At 44.6% G+C, this 17,826-nt stretch overlaps 1 protein-coding gene across 1 annotated transcript in view; it reads right to left on the minus strand.

Annotated features, from left to right (window-relative positions):
• The window catches only part of Dennd2c (DENN domain containing 2C), a 69,446-nt gene extending 52,483 nt beyond the window's left edge, over positions 1 to 16,963 (minus strand). Inside the window, exon 1 of the mRNA XM_021158857.3 lies at positions 16,896 to 16,963. The gene's annotated coding sequence lies outside the window, so the exon portion shown is untranslated. The remainder of the gene's footprint in view (positions 1 to 16,895) is intronic.
• Positions 16,964 to 17,826: the final 863 nt, after the last annotated feature.

Consider the following 17,826-nt stretch of genomic DNA (forward strand, 5'->3'; position numbering starts at 1 on the left):
TACCCAGAAGAAAAAAAAGAAAAAAGAAAACCCAGGGATGAGGTGGAAGGGAGGTAGCATGGGCTGTCAGGGTACACAGTGCTGCAGAGGAGACCTGAAGTCAACCTGGACCTCACTGTGTCACCCACCCTACAGTGGCAGGAGAGGATGCTGAGCCACGGCTCAAAGAAAAGCAAACAAAATCTGCGTGGGAAGCATCAGCACATTAAACCATTAAGCCTGGTTTTTCTTCCTTTCTTTTAAAAAAAAAATTTTTTATTAAGTGTATTTACGTTGAAGTATTAGTATATATTACTTAACTCTAAGGACTCTGGGTAACGTTTTGAGTCAGGATCTCACTATGTAGCTACAGCAGACCAGACTGGCCCTGAACTCAGCGACTACCTGCTTCTGCCTCCCCAATCCTGGGCCTATAGGCCTGTGCCACCATTTTTGATAACATATACAGTAATAAGTTACAGAAAACTCCTCACTGAATTTACCAGAAAATGATTTCTAGCAAATGAAAATGAACAAATAATTGGAGGAGAAGACTCAAACAAACCAAGCAAGTGTCGCCCACCTGGCTTCTACTCTTCAAACCATTACCATCTTGGTGATGGTGTCTTGAATAACAAATCTTCAAAGAAGCACACGCAGGATTCTGGCCTTTGTCCCACTCCCATCAGAGTTATAAGTAACGGAAAATGGCTCCCAAATAGCAAAGAAACTTCAAAAAAAATCTTAGTAAGTGCTCACAATACACAATATAAATTTCTCAGTTATTGTGCCTGACTGCAGAGTAAGGAATATGAAAGGTGTACATTTTGAAGCACCCCCATACCCTTGGTACACACTCACACACATAAATGTAGCTGGTCTTTGCTACTCTGTGGGTTCTTTTCCACCTTTTATCCCAGCCCCTTCCCAGTTTCAGCCCCTATGACTAGATAGAAGAGAAAGGAGAGAGGGGAGAGAGTGGGAGTGGGTACCGGAATCTAATTTCCTTCTTTTTGTTTGTTTTTTTGAGCATGACTACTAGCAAACCACAACCAACTCCCTGAATGACCAACAACCACTGACACTGCCTCTTGGGACCCTAGCGTTTATATATCCTCTAAAAAGTTCTCAGAATTCCACATGTCACACAATCGCAAAACCTATCTGGAGCCGGCAAAACCATTTGTAAAACAGAAACCAAAGGAAACCCCTTCAGACCTCCAGGAATGTGAACTGGCTCTTCATCTAACTGCTGAATAGCATTTGGAAGGTAATTCTATTTTCTAAAGTTGCACTGGACCCTAGAGCCCAACACAGACGCAGAAATTAGATTCACCGGAACTCAGAGGCCATTGTGTGCCAGAAAAGCATCATTGCCAGAGAAGACATTGTGACCACTCTTGCTTTCTTGCTCTCCTCCACAAGCAAAGGGATTTCTTTAGTTACAAATTCCCTTTGTGGTGTGAAAAGGTATTAAAAACTTTCATTCATGGAAAATGAGATGCATTATCTAAGAAAAGTCAACACAGGGCATGAGACAGCTTCCTTTATGCAGTGAGCACTCTGTCAAAGTAGCATAAAGAGCTCCCAGGATGACCAGCTAAGATGCCAACTGAATAAGTAGTCCGCTGGCTCTACAGGCACTGGGTTATTTTCTAAGGTGCCTCTCCCTGATGCGGAGAATTTATAAAAGCAATGCAAACTACACAGGTTTGGAGGGACACACTCTTAATCCCAGCAGGCAGAGGTAAGAGCTCTCTAAGTTTTAGGCCAGTCAAGCCTGCATATAAGGCCAGTTTTCAGAGCTCTAGCTCTGAAAACTCTCTCTCCCTCTCCCTTCCCCCGCCCAGGCCCTTGCCCTCCCTCTCTCTCCATTTACTCTCTTCCTCCTCCCCCTCTCTCCACTTTTTTTCATTTTAAGTATGTGAGTGAGTACACAGTCCTGTCTCTGTCTTCAGACACACCAGAAGAGGGCATCGGATCCCATTACAGATGGTTGTGAGCCACCATGTGGTTGCTGGGATTTGAACTCAGGACCTTGGGAAGAGCAGTCAGTGCTCTTAACCACTGAGCCATCTTTCCAGCCCCACCTCCTCTTTTTTTCTGTCCGTCTCTGTCCCCCTTCCTCTGCTGCTTCCCCTTCCCGGGACCTCTTCCCTTCCTGCCAATAAGCCTTCTTTGTACTAGTTTTGTCGAATTCCTGCTAAGATACTTCCTCTTAACATACCAACAAACAGAAAGTTAAAAGGAATTCAAACTAAGTGTCTAAGGGAGATGCCCTATATATGCTAATAAGACAAGAGGATCCAATCACTTCCCCCGACTAAACAAAGTAATTACACTGAATAAAAGACTCGTACAATAAACAAGCCTATAAATCTCAATTTAGCAAAATACCAGCGTTTTTTAAAGACATTCAACCAAACATACCTAAGGAAACAAAAAGATACTTAAAAAAAAATTCTCCCAAGGTTGTTTTTGTTGTGTAGGGGTGTTTTTGTTTGTTTTGTTCACTCACATCTGGCTTTAAGCTTTGGGACCTCTCACCTCTACACCTCCAACCCCACCCAGGTTCCCTGGCGCTCAGGATCCAACCAGGGCTTTGTGCCTGCTAGGCAAGCACTTGAGAAAACGAGCTATATACTCAATCAGAAAAAAACCCTCCCAAAGTTTAAAATTGCTTCAGGCTAATCCAACAATACACTTTATTATCCACATTATTTATTCCCTGCCCCTAAAGGAAGTTACAAAGAGCAGTGAGCTTCCTCTGGCAGCACAACCGAGGCCGTGCTCACACTAACTGGACCTACACAGGATCTGATCAGCCATAAAAACAGACTGCCACAATCCCTGAATTATTAGCAAATAAAAGAGAAAACCCAAGATGGAGGGGCTGGAGAGATGGCTCAGCAGTTAGGAACATTGACTGCTCTTCCAGAATCCCAAGTTCAACTCCCAGCAACCACATGGTGGCTCACAACCATCTGTGATGGGATCCGATGTTCTTTTCTGGCATGCAGATGTATATGGAGACAGAGCATTCATATGCATAAAATAATAAATAAAGCTTTAAAGAGTTATACAGGGGGCTGGAGAAATGGCTCCGCAGCACTGCTGCTCTTCAAGAGGTCCTGAGTTCAATTCCCAGCAACCACATGGTGGCTCACAACCATCTGTATTGAGATCCGATGTCCTCTTCCGGAGAGTCTGAAAACAGATACAGTGTACTCATATGCATAAAATAAATAAATATTTTTAAAAAGAGAGCTATACAGAATGAGAGAAAGAGAGACAGAGAGAGAGAGAGAGAGAGTGTGTCGGTCAGTCCAAGACGGGAAGAGGTGTGCTTGTACAGTGATGTATCTAAGTGACAGCAGTATAATGTACAGGCTTATGTGTACTGAGCACCGTTTTCAGCATCTGCTGTCATGACTGCATTTAATCCTCACAACTGTCTGGACAGACAATGACTACCAATATAGTTGTTTTATTAAGGAAAACAGGTTTTTAAGTTTTAAAATGCTAACTAAATTACTTTTGAAAAAGGAAGAATATTAGTGGTTTGAATGATAGCCTACCATGCTGTAGATGAGCTGGCTACTTATGATACGTTGATTATTAGAGTCTTCACTGTGTAAATTAAGCTGGCTCATCCTATGGATTGCTATTTCTAAAATCCAAAGAACTCCCTTTGCTGTGGATGAGGCAAGAGAGCTCCCTCTCTTCCTGATGTAGGAATCTGAGAGTGGTGGTCTTCCCCAGCACATAAGCCCTCTGCTTTCCTGTGAATCTTATTTCCTATCTGTGTTGGTTTTCTTCTTAGCCAAGGAAGCTGAGGCTGGCTGGATTGGTTAAAAGAAGTCTGGGCTCCCGTATTTAAGTACTGTGTATGCGGGCTGTAGACATAACAATATGGGTTAATGTAACAGGATGTTACATGCGGCTTTTCCTGTCTCCTCTGAGCCTCTGCAGGGTTCTCCAAGGTCCAAACCCAAACAACAAGAGTCAAATGACCCACATCTAAGAACAGCACAACCTGACTCTGCAGTTATCACCTCCAGATCCTTCTCAAGGGTGTGTGTCAATTGTGATGATCACAGGGACAACTGTAAAGCCTTCAAAGGCTCACAGGGGTGGGGTGAGACCCTGGGGATCAAGGGACGGGAGCCTCAACAACCACCTGGTGCTTAACTAGGGTCCCAGAAAGGGTCCCAGGAATATGGAAGTAGGAGGACCTGATGTCTGACACCTTCCTAGCAGATAACAACAGCTGGTTCCTTGCTAGATTTTAAAACCAGTGTGGCTAGAGAGGTGGCTTAGTGGCTAAGGCCACTTACAGCTCTTCCAGAAGGCCTGAGTTTGGTTCCCAGGATCTGCACTGAGAGGCTCACAACTGTCTGTCACCAGCCGCAGGGGATCCAGTGATTTCTTCTGGCCTCCGGTGCTCTCATACACATGGTATATACATAAATACAAATAAAGTCTTAACAATGGCTTAGGCAAGCTAGGTAGCACGGTGCTTACCTATAACGCCAACACCAAAGTGTCTGATGCAGGAGGATTTCAAGTCTGAGGTGACCCAGGGCTACATAACAAGACTCCATCTCAAAATAAAACAAATGGATAAACAAAACTTCTCTTAGGTAAAACGACCAATTGAAGTTTCAACAGGGGAAGTTTTACAAACTACCACAATGTGAGAAGCTATATACAAAGTAGCTTTTAATACCATAAAACTTTTAGAATTTTAGAAATTCATTAGGAATTAATTCATTAGAAAAGATAATTAGACAAACCTTAATCTTTTTATCTAATAACCCTGAAGAAATCTTCTCTAAAGCCAAAACTGTGCTAAACTGAAACATGACCACTTAACAAAGGTTAATTCAGAGTAACTTTTTGCACACCATACCAGAAAGCTAACCAGATGCTCACTTCCCAAGTGTTCAAAGATTGCAGTTTTCCCCCAGACACTCAAAAGATGTAATTTAAAAAGTTTTAAAAGTAACATCTCGGGACTGGTGAGATGGCTCAGCAGGTAGAGGTCCTGGGCTCACATGGTGGAAAGAGAGAACACCCCCTCACCCCACACCCACACGGTGTCCTGGGATCACACCCATGCCGTGAGAGGGCCCACACAAATAAATAGGTAAATAAACTAAGTACGCGTGTTTTAAAGTCATACAGTAGCACTAACATTATTTGCAGAAAACGTGGAAGTGCGGAAGGCAGGGGACAGCTGCAGGTCTACGCCCGCCTACATAATCACTGCTATAATTTGGTGTTTCCTCCTGGCCTTTTTTTATGAGTGTATTTTTATGTAGCTGTAATTAGTGTATATTTATAATTGTAGCTTCTTATTTTTCATCTTAAAGCTACATAAAAGGATGGCAATTTTCAAGAGTCTAGAACATAAATCTATACACATTGCACCATGTAACTTCCTGTCTAGTTCTAAGCTGGAAGCTGGAAGCTGGAATTCTCAGTTTTCAACGCGCATTCCCAAATTATATACTCTATATGCTTTGCATACTTCATCTTGCTGGGTGAATTGTTTAGTTTTTTGTCTACTTGTCATAAATCTAAACATGTCAAGGAAGAGTGACCCTCAATTGAGGAAGCTCCTCCCCCAGCCTGGCCTGTGGGTGTGTCTGTAGGGTGTCTTGATTAATGATTGCTTCAGGAGGACCAGGCCTCTGTGAGCAGCGCCATCTTAGGTAGGTGGTGCCTGGTAGTATTAGAAAGCAAGCGGAGCAAGCCATGGAGGGCAAGCCAGTGAGATGGACTCCATAGGCCTGCCTTTGCTTGAGTCCACGTCCTGAGTTCTGTAGACGATGGAATGTGACCAGGACCCATACATCAACTAAACCCTTTCCTCCCCAAGTTGCTTTTGGCCACAGTGTTTATCACAGCAGCAGAAAGCACACTAGCACAACTGGCCATGAAAGCACCAAGAGTAAAACTTCTACCTGGTTTTCGAACAAATGTCTCAACTCCCTCAGCTTATCACTGAAAACACTAGAAACACTACTTCCTGTGGGCGCTGGATCACTAGGCTTGCAATATATCCAGCACCTTCAGATCCACAATATCATTTAGAAACGATCGCAGTTATTATTAAGTTACTAAGAGCACTTCTCTCCCTGAACAATGGGGTTCTAAAGCCATCAGATGGAGCAGAGAAAGGCACACCCCTATCCCCAATATGCCAGGGAAGGATAGGAAAGCCTTTGCACAGAAGAGAGGCCACTTGAGTAGGAGCAGGAGCAGGGGCTTTCCCAGAGAGAAGGCTGGGACTAGAACAGAATGGATGTGAGGTGAGCTCAGAGCCAGTGGGGACAGAGCATTGCCAAGTGCATTTCGGCCTCTGACCCACACGAGGTTAGCCATTAAACAGTACCCTGCTTGAATAGCACACAACTAGTAAAAAGGACAAGTTAGAGAAGCGTGTGCAGATATAGAAGGATTCACATATACAAGAGGGGAGAAAAAGCCAGGGGGAAACCATGCTGGTCAGAGTAGACCACTTACCTAGCTGGCTTCATTCCTGGCATCACAAAATAAAGGGCTGTTATCTGCATTTTGCATGTATCTTTAATAGACATAACCCCTTTTGTTTTAGTTTTATCTAGAACTGCTATGCTATGGAGTAGGTCTATTACTATAACACACTGCCAAGTACGTTTCCAAAGTGGTCAGACCAAATCACACTCTCACCAGCAAATAGAGATCTAGTCCCGCCTCATCTAGCCACCCCTTGGAAGTGTCTCTTTGAGCTCTAGCCCCTCTGGTACACAATGGCATCTCATGATTTCCAGTTACACCTCTACCTCCTTTCTTTCTCTTTTATTTGTTTATCGAGTTGAGGCTACAGTACACAGCCCTGGGTGGCCTTGAATTTGTAATCTCCCTGCCTCAGTCTCTGAAGTATTACAAGTGATATTAGATGTGCATGCCACCACACCTGGCTCAAACCCATTCATTCTGCACCACACAACTCTTCATTCTATACAATTACGATTATTTTCTAATTAATTTTATAAGCCACCACACTTGGTTAAATTTAGAATCTCATAATTCCAGAAACACTGACAGTCCTGAACAAGCCAGTTCTCAGACACTCTGAGTCAGTGTACACGTATCATAGATGGTAACTCAATCACAAACATAGAAAGACAGGAGAAATACCAGGTGTGCAGAAGCCAAGAAGACGGGAAAGAACAAGACTTGACTGTCTGTTGGTCATCAGGACCTGGGCAAGAGCAGGCTCAGTGGCAAGAAGGAGGGTGAAGGCCGGGCGTGGTGGCGCACGCCTTTAATCCCAGCACTCGGGAGGCAGAGGCAGGCGGATTTCTGAGTTTGGGGCCAGCCTGGTCTACAAAGTGAGTGCCAGGACAGCCAGGGCTACACAGAGAAACCCTGTCTCGAAAAACAAAAACAAACAAACAAAAAAAACCCCAAAAACAAAAAAAGAAGGAGGGTGAAGGAGAGGTGACAGCAAGTCAGTCCAGTGTGGATGAGGCCATAAAGACTGGGAGCAGACACTGTAGACAGTGAGTTAAACCAAGGCAGCAAGGGGACGATAAGGTGCAGGCTGGAAAGAACACTGGCTGCAGGAGAGCTTTGCTTTTTCAGACAGGAAAGAAGTAAGTTATATTTAAACCTGGGTGGGAAGACGTCAGGAAGGAAGAAGAACGAAACAAGGATAGAGAGCAGAAGGCCCAGAAGGAAGAGAGGACAGAGTCTTCGGTGGAGGGGGAAGCAGGTACCAGGAGCAGGGCTGCCCTCCCACTGCAGCAGGAGTAAGGAGGAGACATGCAGGCAGATGTGCTGGGTTAGGGACTACACAAAGAAGTTCTAGCTGAGGCTATTTTGTTTTTTTACAACAGGGCTTCTCTGTGTAGCCAGGACTGTCCTGGAACTCAGATATCTTCCTGCCTCTGCCTCCCTGACACCCCACTCCCACCCCAGCCCAGCCCACCCTGGGATTGCTAAGGGTTTTTATTGTTTCTTTGTTTTGAAATAATAGGCAAGATTGTCTGCTGAGAGTGAAAAGAAAGATGAAGCCAAAGGTTTAGAGAGGAATGAATTATCTAAAGCTGCCTTTGTAAAAACAAACAAACAAACAAAACACCCAGAGCAAAAGCACATGGGTTCCCTTGGCAAAGGTGCTGTTTTCTTCTGGGAAGACTAGGGATTGAACCCACGGCTTCTCACACGCTACACCCCTCAGCTATAACTTCTGCCCTGCGAGGATTTTTAAATAGCAAGAGTTGAGATTCAAATCCTAGCCACTTGAGCATATCTCACTGTTTATTTGTTGAGATAGGTTCTGACTATAGTAGCCCAGGCTAGCCTTAAACTTCTGAGCCTCCTATCTCAGCCTCAGGATATAGTCTTTAGGAGCTGCTCAATAATGAGCTATGGTTAACAGATTAGGGGATGAATCTTCAGCTGATGTTGGATACCATAATTCATAGAGAATATGGACTATATAATTCTTAAACTCCCTCAGAACCTGGGCACAGTACTGAAGAAAATAAACTTAGACCAAAGATAGGAAAATTAGCGACTACGCTTATCTCGGGGAATGCCTTGCTTCCAAGTGTGTACATGGAATGTCGATGGAGCAGAGGAGTCCAAGATACAATGAGGGCAGGAGTGAAGTCTGGGTTCAGTGTGCTGGTTAGAGCTCTAATCCAGAGCCCAGGAGGGCAAGGGAAGATGGTGCCTCAAAGTTCCTGGGGTACAGGAGACCGGCTCAAAACAATAAATGTGATGCCTAGACTAAGGGGCTAAGAAAAGGGATGTGTGTGGGGAGAGACTGAGTCCCAGGGAAGCAACCAGCAGACACACAGCAGCAAAAGGGGAGGAGACTGTGGGCAGCCATGATGTGGGGTGGACGGAATCTAGAGAAAGTTGTGGAAGGGCAACAACAGCAGTAGAGAATGCTGGTGCAGTTTCACACACACACACACACACACACACACACACAGACACACACACATGCACGCACACACACATCACCATGTAAGTACAGTATGGAGTTTAGATCAAATATTCTTTCATTGTTATTTTCAATTCCAACATAAATCATGTAATATTAAAATTTTAAAAAGGTTCATTAGGCAACTTTCCTGAGCATAAATTACTTCCAGTCTGGAAAACACGTGGATGATGCACGTGTCAGGTTCTCCTAAGAGTCTGTTTCATTCTTTTGCACTTCACTGGGTAAGGGTTGGAAATCCCAGCCGAAACATCGAGCTGCCATAAGTGGTCAAAATAGCAACAGGCTCAGTAATGGCTGCTTTCGGTCTTAATACAGAACACATGGCACACGTTCTTCACAGTAAATAAAGGACAAACACCAGAATTCCATGGCTTCTAGAACACACCGTCACGTTACTTGCTAATGTGATAGGAGAGGAATCAGTGCTTTCTGTGACATGGTCACACTGTTGATCCCTGGCTGGCCTGGGGCTCCCTTTGTATACCAGCCTGGTCTCAAACCAAGAGACCCCTGTGCCTCTGCTGGGATCAGGCAAGATCAGGCTAAAAGACTGACCTTAAAAAGCCACATTCTCCTTCAAGGTTTCCAATATTTCTGATATAACTAAATTAGCCAATAATGGCTCTTCCTCAAATCTGTCCTTAAATAAACAGGAGAGTGGTAAGTTAAGTCTCTTATTTTTAATTTGAAAAAAAAATTGTAAAAGATTTATCTATTTTCATTTTATGCGTATGAGTGTTTTGCCTACATGTACACCAATGTACCACATGCGTGCTGTGCCATGGGAGGCCAGAAGAGAGCATCAGATTCCCCGGACTGTTGTATCATGTTGGTGCCGAGAACTGAAGCCAGAGCCTCTGCAATCGCAGCAAGTGTTCCTAACTGCTGAGCAATCTCTCCAGCCCCATTTACTTGTCTGTCTGTCTGTCTGTCTGTCTGTGACACAGGGTCTCCTGATGTCCAGGGATATAAACATTTTCAACACAACCAACCTATGTGAGTCTGGGATCAAACCCAAAGCCCCTTGCATGCTAGGCGGGCACTCTACTAACTCAGCTACACTCCCAGCCTCTCTTTGAAAATATCTGAAAGGGCCTGTTTTAAAAGAAATATCAAAGGGCTAGAGAGTAAGGCTCAGGCTGACTTTAAACTCCCAGTAGGCCAGGACAATTCCCCTGCCTCCACGTCCTTAGTGCTGAGTAAAGGCAAGGCCCACCACACCTAGTTCTGCAGATAGTGGAAGCTAATCGCAGGGCTTCCAGCAAGTGACGCAGGCACTCTACCAACCAGGCTACCTAGTCAGCCTGAAAGCTGTTTAACCTTCAACTAAACTTCATCTGAATGCTTTAAGATGAGTACATCTCTTCGGAGTGAGTCTCTCTACTGTGTGAACTTCAGCTAGTTAGGTCTGAAACATCACCAACCAAGCTCATCCTGGCCTCTGGACCTTGCCCGACATCTGCACCCCCATGCTCTATAGAACACTTCAAACCCAACAAGTTCAGAACAGAGACAATTATCATCCCATCATGTAAAAGATAATACATCCAGGCCCTGTATCCCTGAGCTAAGAAGTAAAGCCATTGCCTTTTGCCCTCCACAGCTAATAGGTCTTGAGCACTCCCAATCCCCAGTTTCCTGTCTGCCCTCTCCTCTGCCCTGGACTTGTTTCTTTCTCCAGGTCCTCATCTGCTCCACCAGGAGTACTTCAACAACAGCAAACATGGCCTCACCCATCCATCTATCTACTTATCTATCTTATCAACCTTCAGACTTCTCTCTCTGCCTTTTGCCTGGATTCTTTCAATCCAGCCACCACACAGAACGTCAAGGTGCAATCTTAACGACTTCCAAAGGAGCCTTCTCTGGTTCCATTGTCTCTAGACAAAATTGCAAAGTTCTTACAATATACAGCTTTTCTCCAATAATGGCATCAACAGACTCTTTCATCTCTCTCCCCCACCCCGAATCATAGCTTTATGAGTATTTGTTAAAAATATGTGCTACTTCTCAGTATAAAAAAATACCCTCACCTCACACCAGTCAGAATGGCTAAGATCAAAAATTCAGGTGACAGCAGATGCTGGCGAGGATGTGGAGAAAGAGGAACACTCCTTCATTGTTGGTGGGATTGCAAGCTGGTACAACCACTCTGGAAATCAGTTTGGCGGTTCCTCAGAAAATTGGACATAATACTACCAGAGGATCCAGCAATACCTCTCCTGGGCATATATCCAGAAGATGTTCCAACCGGTAAGAAGGACACATGTTCCACTATGTTCATAGCAGCCTTATTTATAATAGCCAGAAGCTGGAAAGAACCCAGATGCCCCTCAACAGAGGAATGGATACAGAAAATGTGGTACATTTACACAATGGAGTACTACTCAGCTATTAAAAGGAATGAATTTATGAAATTCCTAGGCAAATGGATGGATCTGGAGGGCATCATCCTGAGTGAGGTAACATATTCACAAAGGAACTCACACAATATGTACTCACTGATAAGTGGATATTAGCCCAAAAACTTAGGATACCCAAGATATAAGATACAATTTGTTAAACGCATGAAACTCAAGAAGAACGAAGACCAAAGTGTGGACACTGTGCCCCTTCTTGGAACTGGGAACAAAACACCCATGGAAAGAGTTACAGAGATAAAGTTTGGAGCTGTGAAGAAAGGATGGACCATCTAAAGACTGCCATATCCAGGGATCCATCCCATAATCAGCTTCCAAATGCTGACACCATTGCATACACTAGCAAGATTTTGCTGAAAGGACCCAGATATAGCTATCTCTTGTGAGACAATGCCGGGGCCTAGCAAACACATAAGTGGATGCTCACAGTCAGCTATTGGACGGATCACAGGGCCCCCAATGGAGGAGCTAGAGAAAGTACCCAAGGAGCTAAAGGGAACTGCAACCCCATAGGTGGAACATTATTATGAACTAACCAGTACCCCAGAGCTCTTGACTCTAGCTGCATTTGTATCAAAAGATGGCCTAGTCAGCCATCACTGGAAAGAGAGGCCCATTGGACTTGCCAACTTTATATGCCCCAGTACAGGGGAATGCCAGGGCCAAAAAGTGGGAGTGGGTGGGTAGGGGACTGGGGGGGGGAGTGTATTGGGGACTTTATGGATAGCATTGGAAATGTAATTGAGGAAAATACCTAATAAAAAAAATTAAAAAAAAAATACCCTCAATACCATAGTCTACAGTGAAAGGGTTTTCCCCAAACTAAACTTAGTCACTCACTTCTTTATTCCAATCAGAGACCTTACCCAGCAATTGCAGTGATCTAATGTAACAAACAACTGTGCTCTGTAATTTTCTTTTTCTAGATTATTTTTAGCTGAACCACCCATCTCTGTACCTCTGACTTTAGAAACTAAGACACAGTTCTCGAACATACCGTATAGTCACACAGCTTCCTGGTTCTCACTCATACCTTCCCCCTGCTCTGCAGACCCCTAATCATCCTTGAAAACCAAATTCAAATATGGCGCCCTTCTAGAGCCCTCCTTCCTACCACACGTAGAACAACTGCTTTCCTCATTGTTTCCCATTAAATTCTGTCTAGACCTTTGTTATCATAACGGCTTGATTGGTTGATTGATTGATTGACTGATTTGGGACAGATTTCCATTCTTAGCCCAGGTGAGCCTACAAAATGTCCTAGCCTCCTGCCTTAGTCTTCCAAGTGCTGGAACTATCGGTATGTTCCACCAGGCTTGGCGCATTTTCTTTTCTTGTAGCTAACATTTAAGTCACGGTTTGAGAACAAGTATTTTAAACTTCTTATTGAAAAACAGACACCTCTTATATTGCTAAGAGAATGCCCTAAGTGGCTGGGAGTTTAAAAACAAGAAGAATCCCATGTCATTCATCAGCAAAAAAAAAAAAAAAAAAGTTTTACATACAAAGTATAATTAAATTGTAGCTTGGACATGCCTCTATATCTTGTAATACCAGTTTTTCTGTCTGTCCCTCCTCTCTCTCTCTCTCTCTCTCTCTCTCTCTCTCTCTCTCTCTCTCTCTCTCTCTCTCTCATGTATTTGTGTCTGTCTCATTTATAGTTCATAAAAGTGCTTCTTTTAAATACCTGTTAGATTGCACTGGGTCTTACTAAATTTGAAACTCAGTATAGTGCAGGGATTGAGGGTTGATTCAGTGTTACTGCGGCCTGACAGCCTGACCCCTTTCTACATAAATGGATGGCAGGCAAGTTACCCAGTTTCTCTATGCCTCTCAGTGAGGAGCTACTAATGACAGCATCCCTCAGTAGAGCCTTTTTGTGAGGAGGACTAAATAAACTAATACATGAAATGAATTCAGGACACTGCCTGCACTGAGGAAGACCTATAAGTAGTAGTTGATACTCTTATTGTTAGTCGGCTTTCAAAATAGCTTTTCAGTACTTACTTAGCCCACTCCGTAGAAGGACTACATACTCTCCTAGGTAGGAGAGCATCCTTCCTGTGCATGTCTGCAATGTAGGTTCTAAGCTACACCTTGGATCGTTGCTCAGTAAGTAGGATGAATATAAGGTATTAGCCCTGTAAGATCAACAGATTATAAATTCTCAATGAACTCATTATTCAGTACAGGATTAAAGCTCGTTTTAAAATAGTTTTAGCCAAATATAGATAGTGGCAAACATTGAAATTCTAGCACTGGGATCTAGATAGAATTACTGTATATTTCAGGCCAGCCTGAGCTACATAATGAGTTAAAGGCTAACCTAGGCTATATAGTAAGATCCTGTTTCAAAAATTAAGTCTCACTTGGAAAGCAGAGGCAGGCAGATCTCTGTAAGTTCCAGGACAGCCTGGTCTACCAAGCTAGTTTCGGGACAGCGAAGGCTACACACACACACACACACACACACACACACACACACACACACAAATGCAAAACACACCCTATCCTGAAAAGCAAGCAAGGGCTGGTGAGATGGCTCAGTGGGTAAGAGCACCCGACTGCTCTTCCGAAGGTCCAGAGTTCAGGTCCCAGCAACCACATGGTGGCTCACAACCATCCGCAACGAGATCTGGCGCCCTCTTCTGGAGTGTCTGAAGACAGCTACAGTGTACTTACATATAATAAATAAATAAATCTTTAAAAAAAAAAAATGAAAAGCAAACAAAAATAAACCCAAACAAACAAAAAGTTTCAAAAACCCAAGTGAACTGTTGAAAATATTTAAATAAAACTTTTTGTTTTTAAAAAATTATTTATTTATTTATTTATTTATTTTTATGTACATCAGTGTTTTGACTACATGTATGTCTGTGTGAGGGCGTCGGATCCCCCGGAACATGAGTTACAGACAATTGTGAGCTGCCATGTGGGTGCTGGGAATTGAACCCAAGTCCTCTGGAAAAGCAGGCAGTGCTCTTAAATGCAGACTCATCTCTCCAGCCCATAAAATTCTTTTTCTATAAGATTTTTTTTTTTTGAAACAGGATTTCACTCTACCTTGGCTAACCTGAAACTCTCACTATGTAGACCAGGCTGGCCTTGACCTCACAGAGATCCACTTGTCTCTGGCCCCCCTCCCCCATGTGATGAGAGTAAAGGCATGCACCATTACACTGGGCTAGAGATTTGTTTTTATTTATATGTATGTATATGTGAGCACATGTTACCTGTATGCAGTTGTCCTTGGAAGACAGAAGCGACCGTCAGATCCCATGTAGCTGGAGTTACATGCAGTTGTAAACTACCAGACATGGGTGCTGGGAACTGAAGTCAGGTTCTCTGGAAGAGCAACAAGTGCTCTTAACCACTGGGTCATCTCCAGCCCCACAAATGAAACTCTTAAAGCAGCACCGGGTTGGATTATTTACTAGTAGTTTTCCCTCTTGCACTCCACTAACCTCCACTGTGGTATACAATGCTCTACCATCCTTGCCTTAGCACATAAGGATCACTACAAATCTCTTACTAGTAGTAAAATGATTTCCAGTTGGAGACAGGGATGTGGTTCACTGATAGCAGTAGTCACAGAACCCTAGTCTCATCCTACAAGGACAGAAAAGAAGGACTGGTGACTTAGCTCAGCGGGTAGGGGTGCTTGCCACTGAGGCTGAGTTCAATCCCCAGCACCCACGCGAGAGAAGGAGAAATTAAGTTTTCCAAATGGCCCTCTGTCCTCCATACGTGCACCTTGGGTGCCCACACATGTACACATAATAAATAAATTTATTACATTTATTACTTTGGGGAAGGGGCAATGTGTTGGGACACATTTTGTGGTCAGAGGACAATCTACATAGCTGGCTAACTCCTTCTACATGGCCTGGGGATTGAACTCAGGTCTTCAGATTTGGCAAGAAGTGCCCTCACTTCCCAAAGCATCTCTCAAGCCCTGTAATATGAGGAATGTTTAACTTTGTTTTGTTTTGCTTTGTTATGGAGTCACACAGGTATCCCAGGCTGGCCTCAAACTCACTACTTAGTAAGGAGTGACCTGGAGTTTCTGAATCCCTTCTTGCACCTCTCTTATGCTGAGTGGGATGGGAGCCGTGGACCACCACCACACCCAGTTATGAAGTACTGGGATTGAACCCAGGATCCTTTGCACGTTGGTGACAAATATGCCCAAATTTTAAATTTTAAATAAGAAAAGGAAAGAAATGGCCTACTGTTCTCAATCAAAAACACTGATATTTCTGCATCTAAAAAAAAGTCAATTGCCACATTTAACAGACTAATGAGAGGCCTTGAGACACAATTACTACAGTTCCTGGTTTCTGTCTTTGAAAATACTCCAGATCACTCTTAAGTATCCCTAGTAGAAACCTCATGGTTACAGACTGCTATTCCTTTTTAAATTTCCCATCTCTCCCTAAAATACACACACACACACAAGTAGAGAACACAAATGTCTATAATAAAAACTGTACAAATGCCACAGCCACACATTAACTTTGTTTTAGAGAACTCAGATCTTTTTATAAGCAGCCCCTGAATTTACAAAATAAAAGTCTTGCTTTGAGGCAGTACTCTCAGCTCACTTTATGAAATACCTTCAGCTTATCTAAAACAAAGTAACAGATTTTCTGATTGGTACAAGCTTCATGGTAAATGATTGCACTACGGTATACAGATAGCATGCTATTTTAGAAAATGTCATGACTCAGTTAAGAATAGCTCTGCTCTTCAAACAATGGTGATTATGTGGAAATGACGCTTAGATAACTTATTTACATAGTAAACAGAATACAGGCGAATCAGTAGTAGCTTTGGGATAAAGGTTTACAGGGTGCCTACTGTACTAGGCACTTAGTAGTTTTACAAACTACACATGCTCCGGGGTGCATGTGTGTGTGTATCAAACAACAATGCCTGACATTTGTAGAACACTGTCTTTCCTCTCAGAACATGAGAACCCATGAGCGTCCCAGTTTTGCACTCCAGGGACACACACCTGGAAGAGTTAACCCTGACGGAGGTGTGACGGTTTGTTTGCGGGTCTGAGCTCCAGAGCGAAGCCTTTTGACTCATAATCTAATCATCATCTTCTCTCCTGGTTACTCCACAGTCATACTCCAGTTGTAGGAATTTTATCTTAAAAAATTACTTGACGACTTCCACTATCGTGCCTGCCCCGTAGTTCCGAAGCAAAGCGCGCGCACACACGCTTTACCGCTTGTCTGAAGTGCTCCGTCCCGGCACGTCCAAGTTCAAGACCGCCTGATAGGCGCGTTTCCTCGCGACGGCGAGCGCCCGGGCTCCCCGGCCCTACACCCCCGACCGCGCCCGCGGCTCGCAGGCTGACACCCGCCTTCCCCTGGCCAGAGGTACCCAGCTCTCGGCTGACCACGAACACACAGGACGCCATGGGGCGACGCCAACAGCTGAACGGCCCCACTCCCCCGCTGCATCCCGTCGCCTACCTGCCTGGGCCGCGACGCCGCCTCGCGCAGGGATCCCAGACTCGCGTCGGTGGCCTCTGGGATCCAGCGCCTACATCTTCGTCCCGCCCCCGCAGGTCCGCAGTCCCCGCCCTCCAGGTTAAGACACGCCCCCTTCGGCCTGGCCACGCCCCCGAGCTCACCCAGTAAGGCTCTGCCCTTCCAGGGCTCTCCTGAAGGCTCGGAACCCACGCCAGGCGGTCTCTCCGCCCCCGGCGCTGGGGTACCAGAGTGAGCTGCACCGCGCTGGTTCCACGCTGCAGCCCCTGCCCAGGCCTGAAGCCAAAGTTCTATCTCCGGATCTACGGTCTGTGCGACTACACCAGACAGACCTTTACAGCAAGACAGAGCCTAGTAGAAACAGAGGAGCCAAACTGCAACGTCTTTAAGAAAACCCCAAAGCAGCTCAGGGAGCAAACATTCATCGGGAATGCCAGCTAGTAAAGAGATGCCAATAACGCACCTGGCCCCAGGTTTGGAATCACAAGCCGGATGCCTTTGATGCCTCGTCCCGGTGCCGACTGGGTTGCCACACCCACTTGAGACTCACGCTTAAATTCTCCCTACCACACGATCTTGCTCAGGTATGCACATGGCTCTGTGCCTGCTGCAAGAATAGCCCAGTTTCACCCTGCGAGACTGGGATGAGTGGAACCTATTTCCCAGCACGACCTAACTGCCCCACCTCACCGCGCCCCGCCCCACTCCACCCCACCCACTCCATCCAACCTTGTGTATGGTAACCAAACTTCCCTGGCTTGTTCACACAGAGGTACCAAAATAGAAGACTGCCATAGAGAGGTGTTTAATTACACATCGCGGATGACTGTCACCAGCCAACTCAACCAAGACTTTAAAAAAAAAAAAAAGTCCCAAACCCTTGTGAAGCTATGAGGTGGGGACAGTAAAAGGA

The sequence above is a fragment of the Mus caroli genome, unplaced genomic scaffold (genome assembly GCF_978045245.1).
Source record: "Mus caroli unplaced genomic scaffold, Mus_caroli_1 scaffold_3, whole genome shotgun sequence".
NCBI classification, from domain to species: domain Eukaryota; kingdom Metazoa; phylum Chordata; class Mammalia; order Rodentia; family Muridae; genus Mus; species Mus caroli.